The sequence below is a fragment of the Tachypleus tridentatus genome, chromosome 11 (genome assembly GCF_004210375.1).
Source record: "Tachypleus tridentatus isolate NWPU-2018 chromosome 11, ASM421037v1, whole genome shotgun sequence".
Lineage (NCBI taxonomy): Eukaryota > Metazoa > Arthropoda > Merostomata > Xiphosura > Limulidae > Tachypleus > Tachypleus tridentatus.
In genome coordinates, this window is record NC_134835.1 from 64,492,996 (window position 1) to 64,510,129 (window position 17,134).

The 17,134-nt window shown below is 35.8% G+C and overlaps 1 non-coding gene across 1 annotated transcript; it reads right to left on the reverse strand.

Annotated features, from left to right (window-relative positions):
* Positions 1-16,581: 16,581 nt before the first annotated feature.
* Positions 16,582-16,653, reverse strand: TRNAD-GUC (transfer RNA aspartic acid (anticodon GUC)). Its single transcript has one exon. It is a non-coding gene; the product is annotated as a tRNA-Asp (tRNA).
* Positions 16,654-17,134: the final 481 nt, after the last annotated feature.

The window sequence follows — 17,134 nt, forward strand, 5'->3', positions numbered from 1 at the left end:
AACAACTGCCACAACTTCTATATCAGAGAAACAGGTAGAAACATGGAAAGCAGATTTAAAGAACAAAAACACCTTCGCACATTTTTCAACCATGCAATTCAAACAAGCACAACATAACTATAGAAAACACCCAGATACTAAGTAGGGAAACAAACGCAAAATCAAAGAAGCCCTATTTATAAAAGAACTCAAACCAATATAAAGGATCACCTTTATACCTCTGCGATATGGCCAGGTGGGTTAAGGCGTTCGACTCGTAATCTGAGGGTCGCGGGATCGAATCCCGGTCGTACCAAACATGCTCGCCCTTTCAGCCGTGGGGGTGATATAATGTTTCGGTCAATCCCACTATTCGTTGGTAAAAGAGTAGCCCAAGAGTTGGCGGTGGATGGTGATGACTAGGTGCCTTCCCTTTAGTTTTACACTGCTAAATTAGGGAAGGCTAGCGCAGATAGCCCTCGTGTAGCTTTGCGCGAAATTCAAAAACAAACAAACAAACAAACCTATAGTAGTTAATACCCTAACAGCCGACTGCAACGCCATTACAATATCGTACTCACTCACACTCTTGTCCTACGACATGCACCCAGAAACGGCTAGTTGCAAACTTTCTTTTTTAAGCCGAAGATAACCTAAGAAAGTGGAAACGTTGTTATGTAGTTTGTTTTAATTAAAATTTTAATACCCATACCAGCCATCTTGAGAATACAGGAAAACAACATACAAAACAGGTTGAATTTTCTCACTCATTTCCGTCCTCTCATGTCGCACAACTCAACTGCTTTCATGATTAAGCAGTTGTAAATTACTTCCTTTTATTCACGTCTCTTCAAAAGTAAGTTTTCTCTGTAAAAGAAATATGACATTCCGATGTTTAAAATCTAAAATTGACTTAGAATTACTAAGTAACAAAAGTGAGTTTTCTCTGTAAAAGAAATTACATTTTAATGTTTAAAGTCTAAAATTAACTTACAATTGGCCCGGCATGGCCAAGCGTGTTAAGGCGTGCGACTCGTAATCCAAAGGTCGCGGGTTCGAATCCCGCTCGCAACAAACGTGCTCGCCCTCCCAGCCGTGGGGGCGTTATAATGTTGCGGTCAATCCCACTATTCGTTGGTAAAAGAGTAGCCCAAGAGTTGGCGGTGGGTGGTGATGACTAGCTGCCTTCCCTCTAGTCTTACACTGCTAAATTAGGGACGGCTAGCACAGATAGCCCTCGAGTAGCTTTGTGCGAAATTCAAAAACAAACAAACAAACAATAACTTAGAATTACTGAGTAACAAAACTGAGTTTTCTCTGTAAAAGAAATATGACATTCTGATGTTTAAAATCTAAAGTTAACTTAGAATTACTAATTAACAAATGTGAGTTTTCTCCCTAGAAGAATGATATTTAAAACGTGAAATTAACTTAAATTTTCTTTTCACTGATTTTGTTTAAATGTCAAAAATTAGGTTTTTTCTGTAAAGTATAACATTTTAGGTTTAAAATCTGAACCAACTTGCACTGATCTTTTTAAACACCAGAAACTTAATTTTCTCTGTCTAATTAAGAATAGGAACGTTTTGAGGTCTATAACCCTAAGTTAACCTAGAATTACTTTAATCTGGTTTTAGCATTAAGTAAACCTGATTTCTTCCATGTACAAATTACAGAAGTGTAACATGAACCTAATCTTGACTTTGAACACGAGTCTTTTATGAACACCCTTTAATTTATATTCAACTCTTTTGACTCGGTCGTGATGACCAAACCCAAATTCTTTCATAATGCTTTTATGAAGTCCACCCTTTCCGCAGCGTCAAAATTTGCAAAGAACGACTCCAATATATAACAATACTTGTACTGAACGTGCATTTAAAAATACTTTTAAAATTCTTTTCTGAGTGAAAGCAAAGGGTTGAGAATGGTAGTGTCCAGTTATTATGAAAGTTCACCTCAACGTTTCTTTCTCTAACTTTATGTATAGTTTTATTTTATTTCAAAAGTTTTTTTTGTTTGTTTTTTTATAATCATACAATTATGCGAGTAGGTTTATAAAGGGAGAGATTTGTGATCTTGAGAAACCGTTAGATGTGTGTAAACATTAGAAGTACGATCCTAATGATTTTCAGCAATAAAACACTGTCGTGATTTCGCATTTTGCTTATGGACATTATTTTCACTAGCATAAACACCGCCCTATGGGGGCTGTTTCAGCTAGCGATTACTAATTGCAGTACTCATACCGCAGTGAAAATTTTCCAAAAAAAACAACTTTTTTTTTGGCAACTACTACACGGGAAAAGTCTACAGAAAGTGTCAGTAGTCATACACAACCCATTACATCAAAATGATTTAACCTATAGAACACATTACTTACATACATTTTACTGATATAAATGTGTAGAATTTTTATACATTAAAAGTGGTACTGTTTATTTAAAGAACTCCAATTTCTCACTACTGTGTTTAAATATCACATCATTAAAGACATAATAAAACCATCACCTACAGTCCTATTCTAGTCTTGTTGAAAAAGAATATTTTTACTCAAAATTGTGTTCCGTTATAAAGAAGTTTTCTTTTTTGTACATACGACATTTATTTTCGTAACTGTATGAATTTTGAATACCCTAAGTACGAATTTTTTTTCTTTGTGGTGCAAACAAATGATGGCACCCATTGATTGTTTTAGAACTTCGCGCAAAGCTACACAAGGGCTATCTGCGCTAGCCGTCCCAGATTATGAGTCGAGTGCCTTAACCACCTGGCAATGCCGGGGGCTGTCTTTCTATGCAAAATATATTTATTTTACAGGATAGAGTTCACCCCATGTTTCAAATCAGTTTTGAAGAAGTGTCGTACCTGCTACTTGATTGACCGTCGATTTGGAAAGGTTGCTTAGACTCCTTTATTGTTTATCGATATTACAATTTAGATTATGCTATTTGGCATCATGCGGTGACTACCAATATTAAGTTGGCTCAAATGTTTCAACATCCGACTGGCTCATGTTTTCCCTCGGTTTCCTGGAGCTCCCGTGTTAACTCTCCAAATAAGATTTAGCGACAAATTTAAACAATTCTCAGACAATTACCGTAGTCACAAATAATTTATATGATATCTGTTCAATCACTTCGGTTACCGAGAAATGGCTGACGAAAAGGAAAAAAAAAAAAACATTGGAAAGAAATCCTATAACAACAATGATTGTATTTACGGGCAGTTTTTTTTTTCTTTTTATTGTTGCCGTTTGTTTGTTTTTTCTTTTTATATATCTCGGACATTATGAAATTTTAACTAAAGACAAAGACCACTATACATCGGTACGTGTAAAATAAAACGTTGAAGATTAATTTTTTTAAATGTAGAATTTTATATTATTGTAGTAGATAGAATATATATACTCTTCAAAAAAAGAAACGCAAAAGGGATATTTTTGTTATTTGAAAGAGAAATATACGTAATAACGTTACAAGCTCAGAGTATGTGATGTTACACGTGTTAAGGCACTGATTGTCAGACCAAAATTACAATAAAAAGTTGTGCACATTGAAAACGGAGGAAAACATCGGATTTTTCGCCAAAACGCATTCGTGTCCAATAAATTTGTTTGAGAGATCTGCATGTTCTGCAAGTGCAACATGTGCAAAATCCCTATAAAAGTGACGGGTTCTCGGTTTCCATAGCTCAGTGTTAAGCCACCGACACGCAATACAGTTACGCCAAGACTGACTGAAGCACAACGCAACAACGTCATTGGTCGCTTGGAAGCAGACGAATCTCGATCAGATGTTGCCAGAGCTGTGAATGTCCACCCAAGCACCATCACAAGGCTATGGAATCGTCACCAACAACATGGATCAACTTGTGACCGTCCACGATCTGGCAGACCTCGTGTGACCACGCCCGCACAAGATCGCTACATCCGGTTACGTCACCTTCGGGATAGGACCACCACTGCGACGTCTACTGCCTCAACCATACCAGGGCTGCGTAGGATTTCCGATCAGACCGTACGCAACCGTCGACGAGATTCTTAGGCCCCATGTGCAACCCATCATGTTGAACGTCAACGACGTTTTTCAACATGACAACGCCCGTCCTCACACAGCCCGACTAACCACCGTCTTCTTGAGACACCACAACATCAACGTTCTTCCCTGGCCCTCCAGATCACCAGATTTAAACCCCATCGAACATCTTTGGGACGAGTTGGACCGACGTCTGCGACAACCTCAACCGCAGACTCTACCTCAGCTTGCAGCAGCTTTGCAGGACAGCCATTCCACAGGATGTGATTCGTCATCTCATCGCTTCCATGGGCAGGAGATTCCAAGCAATTATTGATGCTCACGGGGGGCATACTAGTTATTGACGTTGAGTGACGTTAAACTTCAACTAGTGAGCGTGGACTTCGCCTTTGCAGACTTTGGATGTTCAGCAGTGAATGTGCAAAGTTTCACACATGTCATACAGAACTACCCGGAATAAACTTGTTAACAATATGTCTCAAATTTTGCCTTTTGCGTTTCTTTTTTTGAAGAGTATATTTGTTTTTTTGTAATAAAAACATGTTTTACTCATACTACGAATATAAATGCATACCACGATCATCTGTGTACCGTAGTTTAAGAGTGTTATTAGCACTAATCAACTTACGAAACTTTTACATACATTTAGATTGGAGAAGTAAGTTCCTACTCATTATATTAAAAATGATATCTTTACCCTTACCACAAGTTGTCATGTTCTATCTGACGTCCTTTGCACCTTAACAATAGATCTGCAACGCAGTTTCCATTACGAAAGGCTCCATCGCAAGGTTGTCACTCCAAAATCACAGCCAGCTTGAACAATGTGATCATAGAGAAGTCTAAACGCCCAGCATTTTCAACTTGATATGTATATCTTTTCATGAAATAGCATGAACACCCGTTTCATACTGCAGACACTTGAGGTACACGATAGTTGAATACAATATGGAAAAGAAATCACTTGTGTAAATGTGAATCCTCAAAATGTATCATTTTACAGCATAACATAAAATTACGTTAAAGTCGATATTGTACGAAGAAATCAATGAAAACCGGAAGTTACTAGTCCTTAGCTGTGTAACACAGAATGACTTTATTGATTATCATTGTATGTTGATCGGAGAAAGTATAGAGTTGAAAACTGTACTTAGTTTACAGAACAAATCATGAAGATGTCGATCTAAGTCCACTTTATATCCTTTATATACTACTTACACACACATACCTCTCTCCAAACCATTGTTATGCGAGTTTGGGATTTTCTACCATCATGAAAGTAGATAATTCCCATTCAAAGCTATCAAAAATCAGTGTTGAGTTCAGGGAGAAATCCCTGTGTATAAATAGTCTCTCCCTGAATTACAGTACTTTCTCTTTTATCGAATTTGAATTATAATTCGTCCCCCAGTTCCACAGTCTCCTGGCGGAAAGATCTCGATTTAGCAGTGCTTTAAATATATTACTTTCAAGTTTCAGATAAGTAATACTATTTTTAATGTGTATCTTTGTTTTTTTGTTGTGTATATAAACATAAACCTTACAAGATAAACGATTAACTAATAAAATATCCAGCCGTTAGATTTGTCATATTAGAGAAATAAAATGAATTTCATGATGGTACAATATCTTCACACCATAGGTGATTTGAACTTGAACTTGAAAAAATGATCTTACTGTAATGAATGAACGCTGAAAATCTGTTTACATACGTAATTGATTTAATAAATTAAATGGGCGCCCGGCCTGGTATGGCCAGGTGGGTTAAGGCGTTCGACTCGTTATTCGAGGGTCGCGAGTTCGAATCCCCGTCGCCCAAACATGCTCGCCCTTTCAGCCGTGGAGGCGTTATGATGTTACGATCAATCCCACTATTCTCTGGTAAAAGAGTAGCCCAAGAGTTGGCGGCGAGTGGTGATGACTAGCTGCCTTCCCTCTAGTTTTACACTGCTGATTTAGGGACGGCTAGCGCAAATAGCCCTCATGCAGCTTTGCGCGAAATTCAGAACAAACCAAACCATTAAAAGACCCTGAAATAAACTAAAATTCAAACCAACATTACTTGAATAATACGAAACTCGTGTGGGAAAGCATCCACCTGAAGGTAATCTAAAAGTTAGTAAAGACAACCAAACCTGGGGAAGAGCCGAATAAAGAAGACAAACGTTCACTAACAAATCCTTAGAGACTTCACTATTAGTGGACATCATCATCCCGGTCATCTCGTAATGTAAATGACGAAGTCGTGTGATACCTGCGGCTACAAATTAGAGAAATAAAATGTTCGCCTTTGAGTATCCACTAAATTAGGGTTGAGAAACAAAGGTTGCTCAAATATTTCCAGAAAATCGTCAGTTGGTTGCCGTGTGAAACCACCTGCAAATATCATCCATACCTTAAAGATCTCAACAATATATGAAGGTATGACCCGCATAAAATGAGAAACTATTTGATAGGAAAGTATGTCAGCACCAAGTTGTAAATCACCACAAAGACCAAAATAAAAACCTTGTAACGAGCTTAAAACCTCGTGACACTCTTCAGATAAGCAATTCTGAAGCAGTTTTAATCTATAAATAATATAAGCATATTTACGGAGACGAATATCTTCAAACTTTAGCCCCCCATTCACGAGCTGGTTTAATCAACACTACATAACTTTGTGTATTCCTCCATCTCATATAAAGGTCAAAAACTGTTTCCGTAATAAAGGAAAAATAGACTTCCATATGTATAACCTGAAGAAAATACCATAGTACTGAGACAACTACAGCATTAATAATCAACATCCGATCCTTCAGGGACAAATCTCTATGTCATGAAGATGTTAAAATACGAGTGACTCGTCGACAGATATCATGTGATACACGTCAACACTATCAGGGTGAAATTGTATACCAAGAACAGTTAAAACTTGTGAAGAGACTAATACCTTCAAATACCTCCATTCCCCGAGCAATCAAACTTCCTCGCCACAGATCCTTGCTCTTATTATAATTAGCCAGACTACCCGATGCACGCTCATAACTTGACAAATTCTTGTAATAATAGTTATAGAATAGACATCACTTAGTATAAAAGTAGTATCATCACAATATCGAAACATAAGATTAGTACGAGAAAATATCATTGTGCCGAACAATCATATTATGTGAAGGTTCTGCACAAAGAATGTATAATATCGCCGATAGAGGACACCCCTGACGAAGCCCTCGGATAGTTTGTTAACCACCTACCTATGTCGGGCCACCTTCGGGTAATGTTGATATTGTCAGTAGTATCACCATAATATTTAATAGTACTAGAAGTATCAGAATAACAAAGTTTCATCCGCCGAAGGAAATTGAAGCCAAAACCACAACGCTGAAGTAAGGGAAAATATAATCATATTCAACACGATCAAAAAGCCCTCATCTGATCAATCCTGAGCAAAATCCCACCTCTTTGTGTTCGATCTAAGCAATCCATTAACACGTTGACTCCCAAGCCTATTTTGCCGATACTTTCCAGGGTCCCACTAGTCATTATACAAATTACGTTTCTGCTAAACACAGAAGTGGCAAATGTTTTGGTATTATTCAGTACAGCACACAAAAAAAAAAAAATACAAATGCACGAGTTTCAAAACTCAATCATTGAATCACTGTGTCAAGTAAATGTCCAAGCAGCAATAACATCAAGGACAATAGCAAGAAGAGCCAACACACAGAACACTATGAAGACTTAACTGAAAGAAACAAGTCTAACAGAATAATTCACAAAAGATGCATTGACTGCTACAGTGAAATAAGAAAGACAATTGCTGCAAGAGAAGCAGACAGAAAGGCCAAAAATTTCAAACATACTGTGAAGAATCTGAAGGTAGCCCTGCATTACTTGTTTCAGTAAAACACATTAGGCCATGTAATTTCAAACTATACCTATAATGATAACTGTCACTTTGTACTGCTTTCTTACTATTCATTATTTTTATTTTTTATGGTGAACTGATTTATTTGTTCTTTATTCTCTTTTGGTTTGGTTTGTTTTGAATTTCGTGCAAAGCTACTCGAGGGCTATCTGCGCTAGCCGTCCCTAATTTAGCAGTGTAAGACTAGAGGGAAAACAGCTATTCATCACCACCAATCGCCAGCTCTTGGGGCTACTCTTTTAAAAACAAATAGTGGGATTGACAGTAACATTATAATATCCTCCTGGCTGAAAGGGGGAGCATATTTGGTGTGATGGGGATTCGAACCCACGACCCTAGGATTACGAGTCGGGTGTCTCAACCACCTGGCCATGCCAGTATTTAGAAACAGTATGTTGGAAAATTTCCCATAACATTTCGCTTAAAAATTCTTGTTTTACATTCACTATATCAAAATAACAATTTTGTTGCAAAATTAATTTTTTGTTATATCCATATATGTCTAAATAAAGTTATATGCTTAGTCTATTTTTATATACTGTACACAACTGTCAGGTTAATAAAACATAAAAAAACTTAAGAAAATATAGGTGGACTTAGAAAAAAAAAAAAATTGTCCTGATGTCCAACTCTCATCTATATATGTAGCCGTTGTGTCACAGCCAATAAATGGCCATTTAAAAAGAAAAGAGAGCAAGACTCACCGGGTTGGTCATGTGGGTCTTATTGGAATACTAATCACACACCCACACCGGTGGGTTGTATGGGATCCAACGTGTTAACAATAAAAGGAGGGGCACTACAACCACATCCCTACCTGAAATACAACTATTATGATCCTGTGATACGAGTCCAGAAATGACCGGAGACAATTCATAAGTTAATATTTTAGTTACACTTTTTTAGTTACAATTCAGTAACGTTATCGAGCGATAGTTTTACAGTAATCGTCTATCTCCGCCGTTCGGAATTAAGATAAAGAATACACGCTTCATTATTTCAAGTAAATAACCGCATGAGAAAATCTCCCGCAAAAACATTAATGAAAGAAGGTAAGAAGCACTTATAAAATTCAAAAGAGAAACCATCTTCTCCTGGAGACGTGTTCCCTTTGAGATGTTGCTGAACTTCTCGAACATCGTCAACGCTGATATGAGCATCACATAAGAGACAATCAGAGACACTTAATGTTGTTGAAAACAAGTGACAAAACCTCATACAAAGCCGAATCTTCGACACCCTCCGACTTGTGAAGTCTAGAATATTTGAATAAAACAATTGAAATATCCTTAATACCGAAAACTAGACCCGGCATGGCCAGGTAGATTAAGGCGTTTGACTCGTAATCTGAGGGTCGCGGGTTCGAATTCCCGTCGCACCAAACATGTTCGCCCTTTAGCCGTGAGGGCGCTATAATGTTACGGTCAATCTCACTATTCGTTGGTAAAAGAGTAGCCCAAGAGTTGGCGGTGGGTGGTAATGAATAGCTGTTTTCCCTCTAGTCTTACACTGCTAAATTAGGGACGGCTAGCGCAGATAGCCCTCGCGTAGCTTTGCGCGAAATTCAAAAAACAAACAAACAATACCGAAAACTAACCTACCCTCTGGTGTGAAACCATGTCCCATTTCCCTTCTTCTGGCACGAACCGGTTCAGTACGCCAAAGATATTTGTTGGATCGTTTTCCTTCCTCAAACCACATCACATGAGACTTTAATAATATACTAATATACTGTATATTCACTGCTACACATCCAAGCCTGCTAAATCAGCCTCCAAATCACAGAGTTTCTGTTAAGACCGAAAAGCGCAAGATGAAATTATGGTATTGTTATGCATTATAATTTATTTCAGATGAGTCTCAGATTTATTGTTACGTACATTATATATTACTCTTTCAAATAGCCGAAAATTTTAAGAGTTATTTAAATGTTAATAGTTATTAAATTTATGATACTTGCCAACAAGAGTTATACACGTAATTTCTTTCTAAACACAAATATATTTGAATATAAAAAAACAATACCATTTATAATCAATGATGTCGAGAAGACCCACTTGTAGAGAAAAATATATGTAAAAACGGCTCGTTTGGGTTGAGAAAGTATTTTACGTAGAAAAGCGAACAACGTTTCGACCTTCTTCGGTCATCGTCAGGTTCACAAAGAAAGAAAGAGGTAACTGACCGGAAGCTGACCACATGTTTGTAGCATCAGCCAGCTCATTCAAAGACTTTTAATTTCAAGTCTAATCTAAATCAACTTAATCATAAAGCTTTAATGGCCAGTTTCGATGTAATATCCCTTTTACAGAAGTTCCAACCACTGAAGCCTGCAAGATAGCCTTAGAACTCTATATCCGAGACCCTAACCCATCTATAGACATTCTCAGCAACCAATTAGCAACCGTCATAGAATTCACCACGATGAAGACAAACTTCATGTTCAACAACCACAACTATATACAAACAAATGGCCCAAGCATAGACAACTCAGTATCACTAGTTCTAGCCAATATTTTTATGGCACAAGTTGAAACGCAAGCAAATAACACAGCATTACATCCACCACTATACTGGTACAGATATATAGATGACACGGTTGCGGGATTCAGATCTGCAGAACACACACTTAATTTTTTCACTCACATTAACGCTATACATCCCAACAGTAACTTCACATGTGAACAGGAAGAAAGCAATAAAATATCATTTCTTAACCTCAAAATTACAAGAACCGATACACAATTTAAAACAGAAATCCATCGAAAAATCACACACACTGGACTATACATTCCTTTGGACTCAGCACATGAAACAAAACAAAAACTCAACATACTAAGCAACCAAATAAACACAGCTATAAAACTATGCTCACCAGATAAAATTAACGATGAATTAGACAAAATAAAACAATACTTCATCAACATCAATAAGTTTCCTCCACAAACCGTAGAAAACATTATACGCACACACCTAGACAGAAAGCAAAATCAACCAACTACAGTAAATACAGCTCACGAATAAAAAAACCACGAAACCATATATTCCCGACATCAGCAGAAAAATAACCAATATTTTGCAAAAACTAGTGACAAAATATGACATTTCAGTTAATACCAAATTTATTCAAAAACCAGGCACAAAACTAAGGTCTATACTATATAAAAACTACACTGACAAATATCACACCAACATTATTTATAAAATACAATGTGATAACTGCCACTTGGAGAAACAAGTAGAAAAATGGAAACTAGATTCAAAGAACATAAAATGTCACCTTCACACGTTTTCGAACACTGAAAGTCAAATAAACACAACATAATCATAGAAAACACTCAAATACTAAATAAAGAAACAAGCATAAACAAACGCAAAATTAAAGAAGCCTTACTTATACAACAACTTAAACCAAGAATAAACCAATACAAAGGAACACCTTTATACTTGTATTAATATAATAAAATAAATAAAATTATATATTGAAACATCTAACACCGCCCTCTACATTCCGACACTCAGTTACACAACCCCTTTCAAACATGTGGTCAGTTACCTCTTCCTTTCTTTGTGAACCTGACGATGATCGAAGAAGGTCGAAACGTTGTTCGCTCCTCTACGTAAAATATTTTCTTAACCCAAACGAGCCGTTTTTACATATAATACCATTTATAATAACGGTCATTACTGATAGTTATTACAAATGATAGTTTATATACAAGTTTTATAAACTTGTAAACAATACTGAGTCTTATATCTGGTCTAGAACTGAATCTTTTTTCGACATTCGCTAAGAACAAATTAATTATACTTTTTGAAAGCAGACTAAACTTGAAGCACCTGTATGTCTTCGCTAGCGAAAATATCTAATGTCCTCGCAGAAATACTAATGACCGAAGTTAATTAACTGAAGTTAAACGGTTTGTGATATTCGAAATCTATAAATATTCCTGGTCAACTTTTGTAGTTTTCCAATTAATAGGCGATAATCACAAACTATAGCTTCCAAGGCCTATAGCACACTGACCATAGCTGTCTAATAATTATCTTCTTGTCTCTTGGCGCGTTGGTTTATATCATTTAAAGCGAATTTCTAGAAAGTTCAATAATGTTCAAACACGATGCCGTTCTTATAAAATGATATTGTTCATTCTTGCTCTCAATTATCTTATACAAATGTAGAGAACAGGCTGGACTTGCGCAATACACATCCAGCAATATACGTCACATGCATAGAAAATTACTGAAACAATCACAGGTATTAAACTAAACGTAAAACAATAAATCAGTTACAGTATGTTCACGTTCTATGGCCCTCTTCACGAGAATCGTGAAGTAAAGTAATTTGTTGTATAACCTCCTTAAACGTCACTTACCACTGGCAAATACCGTTGTGATAATCAGCCGAACTCCGAATTCGTCGAATTAAAAAGACGAAATGTTTCAATATAATCTATATCCATCAACAAACGATTATTAAAATGCCACAAACCAGGACCGTGAGGTACCGATTAAACTAAAATCAAATGTCAGAAAAAGCGCGATATGTTTCAGATAACCAAGACTGATTCACCCCCCCCTGCCCAAAAGAAAGCAATACGTTAGTGTAACAAGAATTTCTTGTCAATACGAGACTGAATTAGTGAGCCACGAATTAACTTTTTCTACATAAAATTACCTCGATTACCATACAGTAGGGGTGGGTAAGTTATTTTTCATAGTGGCCACAATTGTGGCTAATGAAAACAATGTTGGCCACAAGTTAAGAAAATAAAAAAGAAAGACGTTCGTTTAATCAAAATAATTGCATTTCAACTGACCTTCAATCTAAAAATTGATGGGGTTTTCATCAACAAGTTTCGTGAAATTTGACTTAATATCAATGCTCAATGAGCATCTTAGCTCTGCCTCTAAATTTATGAGTAAGCCAAGATCTTTATCTAGACTTCAGAAAACCTAGCGAAGAAAAATCTTGACTCGCATACCCATGTGGATCCAAACATGGAAAATAATTTTAAAATTGCTATCTTTGAATTTGGAAGACTCATTTATCAAAATAGTGAGCCACATCTCTCTGATAGAACATTTTTGTTTACCTTTTATGTGTTCTACACTTTGCAGGGTAAGCATCTCATCTTCAAATCCACACTTATCAAAAGACAAAAAAGATGCAACTTCCTAACTGAAATTTTCTAAATCAAGTTGTAATGGATCTTTCCAAAATTCAAATATCAATTTCAAATTTAAGTTGGAGAAACGAGATTCAAATTTTTGATCCAATTTACATAGAGATCATCTTTAACATCAGAGAAACCATAGTCCTTATTGTTTTCTAGAAAACTATTCAACTTTGCAAAATGTGTCAAATCATTATTTTGTAATTTTTCCGCAAGGAGGTTTAGCTTTAATTGAAATTCATGGATAGCCTGTAAATAGACAAAGTGCAAATCACACTACCATGACAAAGTTTCAATTTCAGAGAAATTTTAAATCTTACCTTTTTCAACAAGATACTCTTATTTGAGGAAATAAGGAAGTAAATCGGTCCAAGACTTTTCCTCTACTTAACCACCTTACATTTGCAAAATCAGTAAGATAATCAAAAGTACAGTCACTGCTTTTCTTCAAAGACTCAACAAACTGTTGATGGATGAGAGAACTTCCACTTCTAATATAATTCACAATTTGTACAACAATGTCCATCAAATTTTTCAATTCATCACTTTAAGACATCAGAGCACATAAATTTTCTTGATGCAAAGTCCAATGGAAAGATGGCAGCATGGACTTCACATTATTTTAAATTAAATGCTGCTTCAAAAGACAAAATTCCTAATTTCGCCACAGTCGTGGCAGGAGAACAGTCTCTTGTGACAGAAACCAGTTTTTTAAAATTTAGATTAAATTTGTTTTGGCATTTTCAAAGATGCTTTTTCCACACGTTCGATCTCGTAATCCACAAAGGCCAAGCATTTCTTACCTCATTTGATGATCTGAAGTTACATATCGAACTCAAAATATCAACTATGCAGTATCACTAACATCTGTTGATTAATCTAGTGATAAAGAAAAATACAAACAGTATTTCAGTTGTTCAAGCAACTAATTTTCTGTCTTTCACTAACTCTAGCATTCTGCGAAAAATTGTTCTTCGACTTAATTGCAAATTATTTACCTTTTGAAGAATATTATCTTTTATTTTTGAATCATAATTCTCTAACAGTTTCAATGACCACAATCAATATTTCTTTTACTACTTCAGCATCAGAAGATGATTTTTTTAGCTAGAATTCAAGCGACTTTATAGTTAGCTAAGGTAACTAGATCTATCGATGATAAAAATATTTTAGGTCTCCCTTTTGTTTATGAAGTTGTGCTTTCAGATGGCTAATTTCATTTACACGATTTTTGCTATCAACTGGAAATTTTACATCAAATTCGTTACTTAAGGTTGTACATCTTATTACTTACAAAAACTTTGTTACACAAAAATCACACTGACTTATTATTTACTTTAATCATTACAAATTTCAACTACCAACTTTCATTAAATTCTCGTTTCATGTTTTTCCAGTCACGCGTCATTCTCTTTTCAACAGCAATGTCAAAATCAATTAAATTATCTTTATTTTCTGAATGTTCACCATCATCCGGGTTCTTTCGTTTTCGAATTATCCACTTACCCATATTTTGAGATTAATAACAAAATCTCATGAAAGTTGCACAGCAAAAATATGTTTGCAAGCGCATGCAAAACAACACACACTCAACAACAAACATCGAAACCAGACCCACGTTACAAAATGGGCGGAGTCTGTGGCAGTGATGAAGTGTGCGATATTAGCAATGATGTGAGGTAGTGCAGTTGCTGATTACCGAATTTGCGATAAAAAATAAATGATGGAAAAAAATTTTGATTCCTAAACTCGAGCTGGCCATAATTGTGCTATCCATTGGCCATGGAGTTGCCCAACCCTGCCATAGAGGAACCAAAATACGTCCGATATGAAAGCCTAACGACTAGCATCGCACTAGAATTTTATCGGAGTTATATTTAATTGCATGAATAATATTAAGTTAGATATAACACCTACTACAACTAGATTTGTTTCAGCTAGAAAAGTTTAAAAAAAAACCCCAATAAAAACAACCCGTTCAGAAATGGAAAAAAAAACGCACATATTAAAACAATACAAATGAAAAATTGTTAAAATTACAATTAATAGCTTTTACTCTTCCCAAATTATTAGCATCGTGTAAACTCACATTCAGAAAGTGAAAGATGGACCAAAACTTTTACCGCTTGACGACCACTCGCCACATTTGAGATAAAAGGCAACCCTTGCCAGAATTTACTAATTAAATAATGATATCGATCAGTAAAAAAGTCTCTTGAAACCTAATTACAGAATGAAGCGAACTAAACTATGTCAAATAATTGTTTCATTTACTACAGTATACAAGCCCGTTACAATTTGATCAACACTATCTTGAACAGATTCGCCATACTGAGCAAAAAATAATAAAAAGTTTACTTCTCGTCTCTGGCTTTTCTCACACTAGGAATTCAAATCTTATTCTGATAAGTATCAGACGACTCCAATAACTCTCTTCGAAGTTTCCACCCCCATATCAACCAATTTCGCATATACTTTAGAGATATAGATAGACCAGCCTCCTTCCTCTCGAACGGTGGAAATTCATTACCACAGTCAGTTGATAACATTTTAGTACTTGCTATGCACTCATGGTTCGATATATAAGGTATCGGAGATCAAGATTGCTGATTTACGAAAGACATCATTTCCACCTTCCACCCCTTTCGAATTGTCCGTCACTGTGTCCTTTAAACATAAGGTTAATACAGACTGTTCCTCAATAACAGGTTCTTTCACGCGGTATTTTCAACAGCCAACAATATGACCTTGCCAATGGCAACAATTACAAATCAACTGGGGACAATTACTGAATAGATGCTCTACAGCTTAACACGAGCCACATGCACGACGCTGCTAATCATGTTTCGTTTTAATAAATATACACATTTCCTCAACGAATCCAACACCTTTTAAACACATAGCGTAAAAATGTACAACAATCAGAAAAGATAGACGCACAAACTGGATACCGTTTCCATACAACAGCACTTTTAACACGACCTTCAAATTCATGCAACATGGAAATTATGCTCGCGTCAGTAACATATTCCGGGAACACTGAGAAATGAAACACTCAAAAAGCACAGCTAAACACACCTTGCACAATATAGTTCCCATCATTAATAGTCAATCCAGAATTCCCCATAAAATATACATCATCATTTAAAACAAAAGCAACTTCATCAACCCTACAACGAGAGACAATTAAAACAAAAAAGTAGTATATTCACCATCTTTGTATAAGGTATCAACCTATCTAGCACGAAACTAGACCCTAGTGATGAACTTATTGAAGATAGTTCAAAGCATGAAATAGCATTGGTTTATGTTTTCCAATGACAAATTATCAGCCGTTCAGAGATATGGCCATTTGTTTTTTAGTTCAAAATTAGTAGTTTTGTTATAAATAAAATACTTAGTACAATTTCACTCTTTTCTTTTTTTCCAAGCCATACTAAAATATGCAAACCCAAACAATAATGAAAAAATTTACTCTCTCCCCGGCGGGGAATCGAACCCCGGTCTCCCGCGTGACAGGCGGGGATACTTACCACTATACTACCGAGGATTGAGTAAAATTGTCTCTAGAAACATTATTGAATATGTTATATATTATTATTAATTTGTTTTAAGTATAACTATATATTTAATATTAATAGTATTTAATTGCAAATCATTAAAAGGGATATTTTTCTTTGTACAAAGCCTTTGAAGGTGCGGAGTTCTGATCTGTGTAGATGGAACATAAATCATACACCCTCGAAAGAGTCCGAAGTTGAAAATCACTTGTTCTCGCCTGATAGTTATACGCAAGGAATATGTTTAAATTATTACCTCACAAAACATCTATGCTTCCGAAAACTTACCTCTTTAACTCAATACCCATTGTGATAGATTTGGTTCTTTGAAGATGTATTAACATTTTCAATACAACAACATAAAAAGTTCAGTGATGTCGAGAAACCCACTTGTTGAGAAATTTATATGCAAAAACGGCTCGTTTGGGTTGAGAAAATATCTTACATAGAAGAGCGAACAACGTTTCGACC